This window comes from Notamacropus eugenii, chromosome 7 (assembly GCF_028372415.1).
Source record: "Notamacropus eugenii isolate mMacEug1 chromosome 7, mMacEug1.pri_v2, whole genome shotgun sequence".
NCBI classification, from domain to species: domain Eukaryota; kingdom Metazoa; phylum Chordata; class Mammalia; order Diprotodontia; family Macropodidae; genus Notamacropus; species Notamacropus eugenii.
The window spans coordinates 55,752,579-55,770,191 of NC_092878.1; the positions used below are offsets into that span (position 1 = coordinate 55,752,579).

Below are 17,613 nucleotides of genomic sequence, written 5' to 3' on the forward strand. Positions count from 1 at the left end.
AATTAGGAGATCTAATGATAATGACAACACTTTTTCATAGAATCAGTCAACCAGAGCTAGGTGTGAATAAGGACTGGACACCTCCTTAAATCAAAGACATTTCAACTAGATGCTACGAGAAGATGGTTCTATTTGAATGAGGGACTTGGCAACACCTTGTGGGACCTACATACTACCAGAGAGTTACTTTAGAACCTGAATACTTGAATATATGACAAGGAAGAAGAGGAAGAGATAAAAAGGAATCACTTGGACTTGGAGGGAGAAGAACATTTCATCTGTGGCCTAGGTCTCCTCCCACCCCAGCTGAAGGAGGACCCCCCTTCAAGCTGCAAAAGGCCCAAAGATTTTAGATTTTCCACCTTACCACTTACCATCAACATCCTAGAAGTGCCCCAGGATTGGCTGGTGACAACGTCTGTGTTGAAAGTCAAGGGCAAGACTGAACATGATGAGGAAATAGATTCAAAGGTCTACAAAGATTCCAGCAGAAAAACTATACTTCACCTAAAGGAATCACCTTCAGAATTACAGAATTTTCAGGAACTATGAGTTACTCCTTTGCCATGTGTTCTAGAGTCTGAATCTGCTTTGTATCCTGGACTCTGTATGTAGTGATGGAAAAGTGTATCGCAGACTTTGGGGGAAGGCTGTTTTCTACCAACTGTTCTTACTATCTACTACCTTTGTAAAAGAAAACCCTTTTTCTAAAAGGGTTAATTAATAACAACTGATCATCATGGTAAGAAACATAACAGTAGTGCTCATAAGCCATAGCATTAGAAAACAGCCCCAACACCTTAGGGCTACCCCTAGACTCTGAAAAGCAACCTACAGGCACCTTCTGGACCTTTAAGTCAGGGTTGAGAGGGAGCCCCAAGTTTATATGTGCTATGTTATTAAGTCATTTTTCAGTCTTTTTTCAGTCTGACTCTCTGTGACTCCGTTTGAGATTTTCTTGGCAAAGATACTGGAGTGATTTGCCATTTCCTTCTCCAGCTCATTTTATAGATGAGGAAACTAAGGCAAACAGGGTGGTGACTTGCTCAGGGTCACACAGCAAAAAGGTTTCTAAGAACGGATTTGAACTCACAAAGATACCTTCCTGGTTCAGAACCCAGTGCTCTTTCCAGTATTCCATTTAGCTGCCTTATGTGCTTCATGGTGCAAAAGAACAGAAAATATATTGGATGTGGAGTAAGACAAGCTGCTACTAAATAACTATTACCTTGGGTAAGTGCTGAGCCTCAGTTTCCCAATTGTTGAAACCAGGTGGGGTTGGTCCCATCAGCTCTCACATTCTGCATTCTAGTCCTCAACCTGCCACCAACTATTCATGTGACATTAGTCAAATCACTTAACTTTCCTAAGCCTCAATTTGTCCATCAGTAAAATAAGGTAGATGGAGTACTCTAGGATAATTTTTATCCCTAACATTCACTTATCATTTTATTCTAATTCATTGGCTTTTGTATAGTAATGTGTACTTTTTAGAGCAGGGTGGCACAGTAGGTAAGAGTGTTGGTCTGGAGTCAGGAACATTGTTCTTCCTAAGATCAAATCTGACCTAAGACACTTTTCTAGCTGTGTGACTCTGGGCAAGTCACTTAACTCTGTTTGCCTCAGTTTCTTTATTGGTCAAATGTGTTGGAGAAGGAAATGGCAAACCACTCCAGTATGTTTGCAAGAAAACCCTAAATGACGTCATGAAGAATTGGACAACAGCTGAAAAACGAATGGATAGTAGCATGCTTTTCAGAGCACTGTCATATACATTCTCGTTGCATCTTCACTACAATTCAATGGGAGTTGGTAGGACTGTATTATTTCCATCTTACCGATGAGAAAACAGATGCAGAGAAAGCTAAACCACTTGCCTAAGGCCCACCTCCAGCCCATGGCAAAACCAGGATTATAATTCCAATTCTTTGACTTTGGTTCCAATGCTGTTTCTCCTACACACATACAGATATGGCACCTATGTGATAAACACTTGCCACCTATACATTAAAGAAGACCAAGTCATTGATTTTGCTACCCACTGATATATGTTGCTGTCCTTCTGATTCAAAGGTGACACACTGCCAATGAGCGGAGCCCAAGTATGCAAACGTGATAGAAACAACCAAAACATAATCCTTCCTTCTCACACAAGAGCTTTCATATGGTTCAAAGCTAAAAAAAGTTTTGTATAGAACATGTCAGCAACCGTGGTTCCTTAGGCAAGAGTTCTTCTCCAAACCCATATTCAGAGAAAGCATTCCTCTTTCCATCACTCTTTAACTATACCTTAGGCCAATCACTTTTCATTTATTTTCCAGCCACTCCTGGCAGTGCTGGACCCTTGAAGATCATCTATTTGACTTATCTTCCTGAGAGGAGCAGTATTTCCCAGTAATATAACTCTAATCAGTAAGTAACACTAAGTAACGACCCACAATTAGCAAAAGTCTATACTACCCAAAGGCAGCTGGGTGGTACAGTAGATAAAGTGCCAGGCCTGGAGTCAGGAAGACTCATCTTCCTGAGTTCAAATCTGGCATCAGGCACTTACTAGTTGTGTGATCCTGGGCAAGTCACTTAACCCTGTTTGCCTCAGTTTCCTCATCTTCAAAATGAACTGGAGAAGGAAATGGTAAACCACTCCAGTATCTTTGGCAAGGGAACCCCAAATGAAGCTATGAAAATTGGACACAACTAAAATGCTGCACAATAATAACATGCTAGCCACTGGGAATGGCTGGCATTTACAGTCTGAGCCCCTGCCCAAGTTGAGAAGACATACATCTGCCTTAGGAATATCATGGGCATATACAAATGCTATATGTCTTCTCATCATCCATGATAAGCTTTATTCTACCCTTTCTCCTCCAGTAGACTCCCATACTCCCTACATCCATACAACCTATCAAGTTGTCAGGGGCCAACAGTGCCATTTCATGACCCAATCAAAGTAGTCTCTTCCACATTACTGCCTTTTTTACCCCTGACAAGTGGTCATCTGGCTCTTACCCTGTTTTATGGTGTAATATATTAAGCACTTATTGTATGCTAGCAATTGAAAGAGATACAAAGTTTAGAAAATCCTTCCTGGAAGCATGTTGACACAACCATCATGCCAGAAAGATGGCAGGATGACTCCTGGGGCTTAGCAGGTACTAAAAACTGACTGTGGATGATGCCAAGGGAAATTTCAGCTTGGAATGAGAGGGAATCTTCTAAAGAACTGTAGAGGATTAAACACAAAGATGATTATGATACAGAAATATTACTTGAAAATGGCATTAGAGAATGGAAGAACAAAGCACTGTGTGAAGCCTCAGAGGAAAAGCTATGCAAATATTACTAATAATAACAGCAAGTATTTGTATGACATTTTCCTGTTTTCCTTTGTGTTTGCCAGTCATTTTTACTGGCAACTTCTCAAGGAGATCAGGTTGCATGGCACTATTCCCATTCACCAAATAGGGTCACTGAGTCCCAGAGAGTCTGCCTGGCTTGTCCCAGGCTACAGGCCAGGTTTGAGGGAAGTCAGGAGGACTGGTCTAGATAAGCTGCATTTGGGACATTGCCATAGATCCTATTGTAATCATGGACCTTGAGATGGATAACTTGACCACTCTCTTAAATGCAGGGAGTCTCTGCTTGTCCCTAGACCAGACCCCTCGGCACCAAAGCTTGTCCCATAAAAAAAACGAAGGCACTTAAAAGACTCCTGTGTGCTATATATAAATCTAGTTAAATGGAAGCTAACTGCCAAACATTCTGCTGAACGCATACACACAGAAATCCTTCTAATATGATTATAAAGTATCATTTACTGTCAGGACAACTGCTTGGCCTTATTCTTCCCTTATTTTAAGACAATAGCACCTTTAGCACTGCCACATTTTTGCACACTTCAGTGACCAGCTACTATTCAGAGTTTGAATGGCCCTCAGCAAACGGTCCTTCTCATGATTCACTGTGGATTGAAATTAAAAAGAGGCAGGGGAGAAGATAGAGAAACTCCACAGTTAGGTTCCAGGGGCAGATATCTTATGCTCATTTTCAGCAAAAGATTTGCCCCAATTCTCCTGTCTATTGCTGATATTTGGGAAGTTAATGTTGGTTGCTCGCCTTAAGAGACAATATGACTTGTTGATAAACAATCAAAAATCTTCAAAAATCACCAGAAAACTGGTAGATTGCCTTTCACAGGCTTCAACAGGTCTAGCATCTGGTAGCTATATCAGTCACAATCTCTGTGAAAAGGCCCAGGAGAAGGATGATGTTAACAGAGTACCAAAGGAGAACCACTACTGGAATGATAAAACTTAATTATGATTAGAACCAGAAAGTCCTAATACTCTAAGGTCATTTTAACCTTACAGTAAGCATCATTCCTTTACCTAGGCTGAGCCAAATCTGTTCATATGATTGGCTTTGTTCTTTTTCAGGTTCATCTAGCAAATAACTTCCCTACTTACCTGACCTCCCCAACTGCTAATGTCTCCCCCCTCAATGATTAATTCCATATGTTCTGTATCCTGTAGGTACCCATTTGTGTACATGTTTATCTCCCCCATAAAAATGTGAACTTTTTTATGTTAGGGACTGCTTTTTAATTTTTTCTTTGTATTCCTCAGAACAGTAGTATGTACTTAGTAAATGCCTGCTGGCTGACTGATGGAATGACATTCTCAATTTCCTTGAGCACCTGCCACTCAGTAAGGCACCCTATCAAGCAACAAGATCAGAAGACAAAAATTAGGAACTCAGGGATTCAGAAGAGCCTCCCTCTGGCTTCTGGCTCTCAGACCAGTGTGGTCAACACAGAGTCATGGAAGCTGCACGTGAGAGTTGGGTAAGAGGTGGATACCAGAGGTGGATAAGCAGCCCTGAAAAGGGTTTGACAATCCCTCACCTCAGAGGTGTCTGTCCTCCTTGAACATCCTGTACACCCTGTGACAAGAGTATGATGTAGGTACATAAGAACTGTTGCTACTTTATACAGGAGCAAAAAGATACAGAGATATTAAATAATTGGACTAGTATGACCCACCTAGTTAATGGCTAAATGAGCACTTGAACTGAGGTCTCTTGACTTGCAGGCTCTCTACACTACTATACAATTAATTTTAGTGCCTTGGTTAATACACTGGCATCTCCCCTGTGCACTCCCTCCTTCTCACACTAGAGTCCCAAGGAACACTACAACTTAGGGGCAAGGATTAATTTTATAACGCTGGGGCCAAGCTTGTGATCTTTCAAATCTCTTCAGCCTACTCCAATAACTTTCTTCCTGAGCTATGGAACTCAAGGCATTTGTACCAATTTGATCTAAGAAGTAAGTTTGTCTGTGCATTTCCTAATGAACAAATCTCCCCCTAAAAGATCATGTAAACAAACCTGCATGTGGTTTTCCACCAATCCTAGGGTTACTACTGTTACCTCCCAAACAGAGAAGGATTATACCAACCCAAGTAGATGGAAGGGAGCTGGGGTTCCAGAGCAGTCAGTTCTCCAATACCCACATTACCTTGCTCTTATCTTGCACACAAATGCAGACAGTTTTGGCATACGCTGCCTTCTCATTTCCACCTATTTAAATTCTTTCCTCCTCCTTTCTCTTATAGAATCAGTACAGGTATCAACTTTCTTGATCCTCCCAGTTGAAAGTGATCTTGTCAAAATACTTCAAATAGTTACCTCCTTTGCACGTTTACTCTGCATTGTATTTATTCACCTCCAGGTTATCCCCTCCCGCTTAGGCTATAAATTCATTGAGCAAAGAGAGTATGTCATTATTTAAATGAATACTCAACACCTAGCAGATAGTTTTACATGTAATATGAGCTTGATCGATGCCTGTCAAAATAATGAACACTGAATGAATATGCACTAAGTGAGGGATTTATGCAGATATGAAATAGTGTTCATTCCAAGCTGACTTGCTCTAACTAATAATAATAGCAGCTAACATTTATATAGCATTTTAAGGTCTGCCATGCACTTTATATATGCTATGTCATGGGATCCTCATTTCAAGCCAATGTAATAGAAACCATTATTATCCTCATTTAACAAGTCAGAAAACTGAGGCTGAGAGTAGTTTAGTGAGTTGCCCAGGGTCACATAGCTAGTAAGTATCTGAGGTAGGATTTGAATTCAGGTCTTCCTTACTCTAGTCCAGAGTATCACCCAGTATATCGAACAGCTACCTATCACAATTCTAACTAGCTCCCTCTCAATGTCAAATTGAATAGGTTCGGGGATACAAACTACACTATTACCCTTCTTTAATATTTCAAGATTTGTGACTTGCACAGGTGTTAATTCTAAGCAGGATCATTTCACAAAACAGTGAAGAACAATGAATAGGAATATGTAGAAAGTTTGAAACTGGAAGAAGAAAAAGAAACAGACAAAAAAATGGAACAGATCTGTCAACATTTCTATGGCCAATCATTTTCATCATTGCTGATCATGAAAACACAGAATTCAGCCCTTGCCATGCTCTATAAGAAAATAAAATTGACACTACAGAGATGAAAACAATACAAGTTTCACCAAAACAAAGTATGCACAAAAGAGGCTTATGTTGTTGGTAACACAATTTTGCAAGAACCTAGGGATCATTTTTGAAAATATCAGAAAGCACTGAAAATACCAAATGACCTAGGGAAGAGAGGAGGTATCACAAATGGTATTATTTTTATAGAGCAATTAAGACATCAGTAACTACTGACCCAAATGCTTGTTTTCTCATCTTTATAAAATCTTTGTGAGAATGATCTACATACTATGAAAAGTACGCTTGATGAAAATACGAGATGGGAACGGGCGCATTTTTTCGAAACACTCAATCTAGACTGACTATAGGAAACATAAGGAACCAAAATTTGTCTAAGGAACATAAGATCTCATTGATTGCCATTTGTTGATTATGAAAAAAACATGTGAAACTCTAGATCAAAATGCAACATCAAAGGCACTCTTCTAATAAGGTCCCATGAATTAAGATCGTAAAAGAGTCCTTGGTAGATGCAAAGAGATAAATTTGTCCAGGGATCCTTTGAATTGCAACACCTATCAGAGGATGAAACAAGGATTTGTATGACCACCATAGGTATCTACCATGGTCATCTTCATTGTTTTAAATGAAGATACTTCTGTTTTAGTGAAGACAGAGGTCTTCCTACTGCTGATGCTGATTTTTGCTGATATTTAGGAAAAAAAAACATTTATCTTTGTACTTTCTCAACTCTATCCCCCCTTCCTCTCCCACATCCCAACCCTCCCCCCCCTCCCCCCACACACACATTATATACTGATTTTATGGAAAAATCCATTCTGAGTTCCAAACCACTTAGAAATGGATTTTGGGAACACAACCCATTGGTAAGCTGGAGTCCTCCTATATCCGTCTGCATTCATTGTTGGAGATTATCTGGGAAAACATGGGCTTCCTGCCTCAGCCCTATTGCCCAACTAGCCCTGAGCTGGGAGTGAAATCAGACTTGGGCACAGAGGATTTGAGCCTGAGTGAATTTGTGTCTGCATTCCAAAATGAACTAGGGAGTATCTGTTGTTTTATATTATTGACATTAAACTTTCTCCTTGATTTGGATAATTGGGGTATATCCCCTTAGAAAGGAGTTCGTTGGCAACCAAGCAACTAAAATCATTTTTACTACTCTATTAGAATATTATGAATAATAATTTATTTATACAAAATGTTCCCATTTTGCCAGTTGTTTCTGCAGGACAGGGGTTTCCACACTTAATTATATCACAGATTTTCAGCTTGAAATATATGGACAGAACCAAGAAATGCTGGACAAGGGTCATGGTAAATGTATACAATACAAAACTCCAAAGATAAAGTGTTGGAAATTTTAAAGCACAAAAAAGAAAGAAAGAAAGAAAAAACTTAAACCCTTTTCACATTTTAAAAATGGCACACGTAAAAGTTTTAAGTACATGCAATACTTTATAGCAAATTTTTTGGGGGGAGGGGGGGCTGGAAATATTGCTGACATTGGAAATTTTCTCCCTGAACTCCTTTCTGAATCATTTGGAATACCAGGATTCTGGGAAATATGGTCTGGGAAACAATGTTCCAATACAAAAAGTTGTACATGATTATTCCAGTTTCCCCAAGGGATCACTGAGACCCAGAAAGATTGCCTCACTTAGCACAAGCCAAGGAGTAGTTAGGTTATAGGGCCTTCTATATCTACTTTCCCTAAATTATTCAAATCAAAACCCTTTTCCCAGAAGTATTTCTCATATATGCTAATGCTACTACAGAGGAATAAACATAATCCACTGATTTATTTGGGAATTACTGTTACTTGCCAATGAATTACTCCAAAAGGCAGAGCCAAGTAAGTGTCTTCAAGAGTCTAGATGTGAGAGAATTACCAAAGTAGACCAGCTCTGCTCACTTCACAATTTTGCCAGGATCAATCTTGTTCACATTGGTGTGTAACCAATAAGTATGGGCACTTAGTGATATGGCAAAAAGTGAAGGTTATCACTTCCATGTTAAAATCAATCATTCTTCTTAAAACACACAGGTCCCTGACTTTCTCATTCAAACAGTCATTTTATCTGGAAATTCAGAAGTACAATGGTGGTTAGACTTCAAGTATAAAATGAGCAACTCACATGAGCCTTTCCATGGTCTGACCAGAATCATGAGACTTTAGATGTCATCTTATCCAGTTTATCCAAAATTTTAATAATAACGCAAACAGAAAAAAAGGACATTTTCTAGGCTTTAGAAGCAGGATTTCATTATCTTATACAGTATAAAGCTGAAAAGTTACACAGACGAAAAATGTAAAAGTCACCACTGTTACGTACTTAAAATAATGCTAGGGAAACAGCTCCAGCTCATACATGCAAGCTGATACGCAACATAGAGGAAGAAAGGATGAAGGCATTTCGTTCTTGTATTCCTAGTGTAGCTCTAATGAAGCAGTTTGCTTCGGTCCAGAGTGGCCCTGGCACATCCTCTGAGCTCAGTGGCAGAGGAAAGGATGGAGAGCTAACTGGAGGGGCACATAGAGAATGGTGGGTCCAGGATGACCTAAAGGACCAAACAAATATCAGTTTCCATTTCAACTGTAAAACCTGTGATCCAGTCCTATTAGATCTTAGGGTTCACCACACCACAGATGACCTGGAAATAGGGTGATTTTTCTGGTCCTCTGAAAACAAAAATCAGCTGAGGCTTCCCAGGGACCCACAGGGCCTCCAAATGTACAGTGCCTGACCGGTTCACTTTGTGTGGCTTTCCTCTTACCTACAAATAAGATGCAGCTGCTGTCCTCTTGTGGTGAAATCGAGAATTGCAGCTCCCTCTTTGTGAGCTCCAAATGACTGTGTCATTTTCTCAATGATTTCTCATAATGCAAGGGAAACCAACTGGATTCACTATAAATTTGTGTTATCTAGCTTCAGCTGGACCCTCACTGGCAGCTAGTGGTACAGAGAATAGGGAGTTAAACATGGAATTCGGAACACCTGAGTTCAAATCTTGTCTCAGACACTTACCTGTATGATCCTGGGCAAGTCACTTAACCTGTGTCTCAGTTTCCTCACCTTTAAAATTGGGATCATAATAGCACCTACCTACTGGTGTGTATTTGAATATGTATGTGTGCATACACATATATACACACCTACATACACATATATGCACACATATGTGTGTATATATATGGTATATATAATTGTGGCATAGTTATTATCATTATTAGGAGGTAACTAGACAGAAGAGTGTTGCTGTGTTGTTGTTAAGTCATTTTTCAGTCAGATCTGACTCTGCGTGATCCCCATTTGGGGTTTTGTTGGCAAAGATAATAGAGTGGTTTGCCATTTCCTTCTCCAGATCACTTATAGATGAGGAAACCAAGGCAAACAGGATCAAATGACTTACCCAGGGTCACACAGCCATATTTGAACTCAGGAAAATGAGTCTTCCTGATTAGCTCAGAGACTTTGGGTAAGTCACTTAATTTGTCTGCCTCTGCTTTGTCTTTAGTAAAATGCAAACAATTGCCTCCCAGGGTTTTTGTGAGGATAAAATGAATGAAATATTTACCATTCTTTGTACATCTTAAAGTGTTATATAAATGCTGACTACTGTTATGATTTAATTCCTTCCTAACTGAATTCCCAACTCACAATTCCAGAGAAGCTATTCCAAACCTTTTCTTCTCTCAAGCCTCCCATACTTTGCCTGGAAAATTGAGGCCACTTTATTCCTCACAATGATCTCCTTCTCCTTCATGGTTATCCTTCATGCCTGGAATATAATACCTACTTATCTCTACATTACAAAATTCCTCTCTTCCTTCAAGACATCGCTGAAGACCTTTCACATGGTCTTTCCACATTCTAGCACCACCACCCCTCCCTCTCTACTTTATATTAAACTACTTTGTTTTCATTCTCTTTATTATTTTCAGTATGTATGTATATATGTGTCTATATGTGTGTGTGTATTTGTTGTCTCTCTCATTAGAGCATAAACTTTTTGAGAAGAGGGATTATTTCATTCATCGTGTTTGTATTGCCAGAGCTTAACGTAGTAGGTTGATTGTCTTTCATTCTTAAAGACAACCATGACATCATGACTTGCAAGTGAATTGTTAACTGGGGCAGGGCTGTACAAAATAACCAGCCTCTCTCTCCCCTCCAGAGACATCTGGGTGCAAGTGGCAAGATATAGATCAGGAAGACTAGGGATGGCCCCAATGCAATAGGAGACCTTGGCCTTTTTTAAGCTAAGGTCTTTCCCAGGTCTCTGACTCAAGCAACATCCATTCAGTGATTAAAGCTAGGTGAGAAATGAGGCAAAGAAAGGCCACTTTTACCTACCCAAAGCAAAAAAAATCAATTTGGGAGGGGAAGACTGTCAGGGTTTCTGGCCAAAACAGAGACCATTGCAATTTATACTCACTCAGAGCCATCAGAGCCCAAAGACCAAATGAGACTTGAGCTGGAACCTATGGTGGGACAGTTAATGAGAGCCAGAGTGATTTGGGTTTAAGGTATGGTCCTTAAAAAAGAAATCTAGCAGATATGACTACACATCTGTCATTTGAAGGCCAGGACCAAGTCTGGAGAGGTTCATAGGCTCAGAGAGCCCAGAAGTCATCTAATCCAAATCCTTAGTGTAACAGAAATGTTTTTTGATCTTGGCCATAGAGGTACATAAGAACTGTATGTTGCACATTTTCAGACTTTTTCAAGGTATTGATCTGTTACGTTGATTTTTTTTTTTGGTTATTTTCTTTATTATATTCAAAAACCCCAGCATATTTCCTTCCTTTGTTCCTCTGGAAGGGAGAGGGGAAAGGATACTAGGGGAAACCATGGTGATGTGGTAGAAAAAGACCTCAATAAAAACTTTTTTTTAAGAAATAGCAAATTTAATGGACCATAAAGAAAGCATTTTTCATAACCTGGCCCTTTCCTGTCTTTCTAGTCTCCTTCTCTCCATCTGTCCTACAGTTCAAGGACAATGCCCATCTTGCTGAGGTTTTGTGGGTTTTTTTTAACAAAACACTCCACCTCCCAGCTCCATGCACCTTCCCTGGCTGTCCCCCATGACTCCTTCCCTTTCTCTGCCTCCCAGCATCCCCCACTTCCTTCAAGTCTCAACTTTCTGCAAGAAGCCTTTGCCCGGCTCCCTTGTTACCAGCGCCTTCCTTCTGAGATTACCTACAATTTATCATATTTATTTACTTGTAGACAGTTGTTTGTATATTGTTTCCTCCACTAGGTTATGTACTACTCAATAGCAGAGACTACTTTTTGCCTTTCTTTGTATCCCCAGCAGATAATAAGCACTTAATAAATCCTTATTGATTTTTTTTGTTTGACTTAATTTACCTCCCTTTGGTATATATGCCCTACAGTGAAACTAGGTGATGCAGTGGGTAGTGTTGGTCCTGGAGTCACGAAGACTCATCTCCCTGAGTTCAAATCTGGCCTCAGACACTAGCAGTGTGATCCTGGGCAAGTTACTTAATCCTGTTTCCTCATCTGTAAAATGAGCTGGAGAAGAAAATGGCAAACTCCTCCAATATCTTTCTCACAAAAATCCCAAATGGAGTCCCGAACAGTCAAACACAACTGAACATCAACAAGAAATGAGGAATATGAAGAATTCGGGGGGGGGGGGGGAAACAATCCCATCCAACTGAATAACAACAATATACTTTTAAATGCATTAACTTGGGAAATAATATGGCGTGACATTGACCTCCCACCTGCTTGACATGGACATTGTGAGAATCAATGAATTAATAGCTACAAATGCCTTTGGATTTCATGGGAGAAAACCTCTAAAGAAACATAAGGTATAGTACAGAAGGAAAGAGGGTTGGCCTGAAAAAAAGAAAATGGTGGTGGGTATTGAGGGAAAACCATTTGGAGATCAAAAACTGTCTGGAAGTGATTGACAAGGTATTAGAACATATGACTGAATGTTTCCTTTTACTCATTACTCCATGTGTCTTATGTTAAAGCAGTGCTTAGTGCCTGGCACACAGTAGGTACTTAATAAATGTTAGCTGACTGTGGCTGTACCAACAAAATGTAATTTTGAAGGTTGGCTTACAGCCAACTTTGACAGAGGTTCCTTACAAGACATTCAAGGAACAGAAATTCCTTAGTCTTTGACTGATGTGGAAATAGAGCTCTCCAGAGCTTGTGAATTGTGTGAGACAATTCACAAGGAAAAGGACCAATATGGTTTCTTCCAGACACCTGTACCCTGGAGGACTCCTTGCTGAGTGAATGGGAAAGCCGCCATATCTTCTCGTAGCTCCACTAGGTAAAGGCAACTAGCATACCTTGTTACTATGGTGATGACAGTCATAAAATGGCCAAGATCAAAGGGCATTTCTATGACACTAAGCTCATAATAAGACATTTTCTAAACTCTCTGTGAAATAGACTGACAGTTTTGTTTTTTAAACTGAGCAGAAAAATGACTTCTTCCTATCTTGAACTGCATGATTTTCTTTTTTGAGAGTAGTAGATTAAACTATTTTTTTGGTCCAGAACATTGCTTTCATGAATAGAGGAAGTTCCTAGTAAGGAAACTCCTTCTACCGGTACACACTGGCATATGTTCTCCAATTTGTAGTCTTATATACTGAGAGGAGACTGAGAGGTTGTTATTTACACAGTCACAGACCAGTGTATGTGTGACAAAATCAGGATTTAAACCTAGAACTTCCTGACTCTAAGACTAGCTTCTCACGATGCCATGGTTTGCCTCTCACCAAACACTGCTCAGAAGACCATAGAATTTGGGCTGGAAGGCACCAGAGGAGCCATGCAGTCCACTCCCTTCATTCCACTTTTCCTACCCCCAGTCATCTGTGAAAAATAGAATGAACTCAACTGTAACAATGTCGAATTAAATCAATTGTGTTTTTTGAGGAAGATGGGAGCAATGGAAGGAACCTTGGTATAGAGGAGTCAGAAAGAACTGGGTTTGTATGCTGCCTTTGACATGACCACACACAAGTCATTTAAGGATATGTAACTCTCTAAGCTTCCCTAACAGGACCATGGAAGGAACCTTGGGCATTCTCTCCCAATCCCCTCATTTTACATTTGAAGAAATGGAGGTACAGAAGTTTAAATAATTTGTCAAAGGTTACACAAGACATTCTGCAAAAGCTTTCAAGCTCAGGTTCTATAACTTTCCATTGCCACATGTTGCTTCTCCCAGATTTCTTCCTGTTGATGAGAACTGTTGAGTTTCCACAAAATCACATAACTTTGATAAAGTGACCTAATAATGAAGGTGACTTTACTCTTCCTTTCAGAGTGGAAAGAAAAATGTTGTCAGAAGAAAGAAAATTAAGTGGGGAAGAGAATTTTGAAGAATAAGTAACAAAAATGACAACATTCCAGCTGGGCATATTAACTGACCCTGGCATATGGCACAGCACTGAAGCTATGTGTTTCAGGGATATTTTTAGATGAGTTTTGTAGGGACGCCAGGGTCAGTTCATTTGGATACTGTTATCCAAATGGTTCCAATTTCACTTTCCCCTGTAATTTGCATATTCTCATCTGACAATGCCATGATGAACATCATTAAACGTTTATCATAAAGCAATTACATATTATTTAAACTCTAAGCATAAGCGTATGAAAAATGGATTGACTGTGATGTGACAAGATCGCGTTGTGTAGTATAAGAAGTAGGGAAAGGCTGGATGCTCGAAGAGCTTAGAAAACTCGGCAGAGGAATTCAGCTTTGATATGGTACACTGTAGGTTGTTGATAATCTTGACATTATAATAATCCCACACATTTATGTAGGTCTTGGTGGTTACAAATGCTTTGAGTATCACTTCATTTGATCCTGTCACCAATTCTGTGAGGAGTAATTTGCTTCAAAGTGTTTTAGAGGATTCATCTGGCAACGGTACATAAAATGGATTGGGGGCAGGGAGGAAGGAAGAAGCCAGGGGAAAAGACTAGAGGCAGGAAAGCCAATTAGGAGGCCATTACAGTAATAGGAATCGAAATAATGAGGCAGCCAGGTGATAGAGGATAGAGTCAGGAAGACCTGAATTCAAATGTGACCTCAGACATTTACCAGCTGCGTAACCCTGGCCAAATCACTTAACCTCTGTCTGCCTCAGTTTCCTCAACTGTGAAATGGGAATAATAATAGACCTATTTCTCCAGGATTGTTAGTAGGATCAAATGAAATAATATTTGCAAAGCACACAGTGCCTGGCACACAGTAAGGGCTTAATAAAAAAGTTGTTTTCTTCCTTCCTTCCTTCCTTCCTTCCTTGGACATGGGTGTTGGTATTGGGAATGAAGAGGAAGGGACAAATCTATTCTCAAAGGAAAAAATGGACAAAACATAGTGAATGATTGGATGTGAGAAATGAAAGAGAAAAAGCTCCCAAAATTACTCAAAAGTTTCAAGCTTCAAAGACTGCAAGAACAGTGATGCTTTGGATAAGGAGAAAAGGGAACCGATTTAATGCAGTGAAGGAAGATGATGAATTTAGGTTTAGACAAGTTGAGCAGACAATGACAGGCAACAGAAAGAACGCTAGAATCAACCACAGAAGAGGTAGGTTCTAGTCCCGACTCAGTTATTTATTAGGTGTGTAACCTTAGACAAGTCTCTGCGTCTCAATTTCCTCAACTGTACAATATGGGCATGAGATCACTGGCCTCAAACTTCAATTACATGTTTAGGTTTAAAACACTCATCTTTTTACTTTAGTACTATTTAAATGCTTATTTCTTTTCCCCCAAATTTAAAAGAGTAGAATACTTTTTATGCATAGGACTACCTAAATATTATTTATATAAATATAAATATATAATATTTATCAGATCTGTGCAATCTGAACTGTGACTTGTTTCCGAGACTATAGGATTCTGAAGGTCTCCCCCCAACTCTGACATTCACCTGGAAGAGTTGCACGATTCTCATTCATGGGGGTACCCTCTCCAATGGTACAGATTACAATGAATACACACCTCGTCATGCTGTGATTACTGCCCATGTCCTCCCAGCACATCTCCTCCACAGGGGTCTGCCCAACATCATCGGAGACCTTCCCTTGCCAGGACAATGAGGTAATAAGGTAGTATATAATAAATTCATAATGATGAAGGTTCAGACAAAAGTAGAATCAATACTTAATGGAACCAGGGCTGAGAAAAAGAGATGCACGAATTTGTGTCATTGACATAATAGGAAACCAAGCTCTATAACTTGTTGTTCTATAGGACTGTATAGGCATACAGCAGGTCAGCTTAGTACAAGGCCAGCCAACCTGTCCTGAGGTAGACCTGATGGTGAAGGTCTTAATGGATGGCCACCACAAAATGGGTGTTTTCAGCCACAGGAGTTCATGACAAGTGTCTATTAGGACATGGAGAAGTTGCAATTTACATTAGTGGAGTGAAGAAATCGTGAGCCTTTTGAAATAAGTAGTATCCCTCAGCAAAGGTGGGTCAATCAATCAACTAGCATTTATCAAGTGCTTCCCAGGGTATTAAAGCTGATAATGCAAAGGACAAAAGAGTCATTGCCCTCAAAGAACTTAGATTTTAATGAAGAGAACAGAGTTCTGAGTTCTGTGTATGTGAAATACAGGCTGTATAACTACATTAGTTGGGAAGCTAATTGGCACAGTGAACAGAGGACTCATCTTCTGAGTTCAAATCCAGCCTCAGACATTTACTACCAGTGTGACCCTGGATAAGTCACTTAACTCTGTTTGCCTCGGTTTCCTCTTCTTTAAAATGAGCTGGAGAAGGAAAATGGCAAACCACACTCCAGCATCTGTGCCAAGAAAACCCCAGATGGTTTCATGGACACCACCTTTACCGAACTACAAGTTTTTACTCAATTCAGAATGGAATATTTTTCCATGGGAACATTTTTTGCATTTGATAGCACTAGACAGTGGTATGATGAAGTGAACTGAGAGTTGCATTTGGAGTCAGGAAGTAAACAAGCAGTTATTAAGTTCCTGACCTATGCCAGGTACTGTGTTAACAGTGAATGATACAAAGGAAAGTGAAAACAAAACAAAAAGACAATCTAGGTGTAAGTCTTGCCTCTGAAACCTAAGAGTTGCGTGACTCTGGGTAAAGTCACAAACTCTTCAGACAACTCTCTGAGACTTTAAGTTGTGACAAACAGATGCCAATCTGCATTGGTAGCCCCCAACACCACTGAAATTACAAGTCAGCCCCCAAAAAATGGTAGTTCATGAAAAAGGAAGATTAACATCTAAAGAAATTCCCTTTACAGCTTTGTGTTGGGAACATAATCATGAGATTCTTGGTTCTTTAATCAATTACAATTAAAATAGGTTCACATTTTTATAGTGCTGTATCATTGACAAAGGGCTTTACCAAGCAACAGAAGCTTGGCCTGGCAACTAATATTGGCCACACTGTAAGCCCCATGAAAGCAGAGACTACAGTATTTCCAGTCATCTTGACTTTTATTTTGCCTCTGGACTGGAGGAGAGAGTGAAGCTGATGACTTTGCCAAGCTCTGCCTCACTTCAATCCAATTTACATGCAAGTCAAGACACCACACTTGTCATGTCATTCATTGGTCCTTTTCGAGAAAGAAGGATGAACGATACCTTTACAAAAACTAACTCATGGGATTTTAACAGTAATCTTTTCAAGTAACTTGTACAAATATGACCAATCTCATTTTACAGATCAAGAAACTGAGACTCAGAGAATTTATGTAACATTGTTGGCAACTGGAAGAGTCAAGATTCAAACCCAGAATTTCTGACACTGAAGTGAGTACAATATTGATTGACAGAATAAGGACAGAGTTAGGAAACAGCATGCTCTTTACTACGTCCAAAAGTCAAGATATCACTCTGTCTTGGTCAAACAACAACAATTATTACAAGACATAAAACTGGAGAAAGGGTAGGAGAAGAGTAAACTGGTAAAAAATGTCAGATTGTTAGTTTATTTTCCTGTTTAGAAAAGCTGGTTAAAAAGAAAATTGAATAAACTCTCATTTTTAATTTCCAGGTGAGCTACTAACTCTCCATCAGTACACATATAATTAGG

General features: G+C 39.6%; 1 protein-coding gene across 1 annotated transcript in view; it reads right to left on the reverse strand.

Annotated features, from left to right (window-relative positions):
• LOC140514469 (uncharacterized) overlaps positions 1–17,613 on the reverse strand; it is a 65,804-nt gene that overhangs the window by 42,189 nt on the left and 6,002 nt on the right. The gene's annotated exons all lie outside the window — the stretch shown is intronic.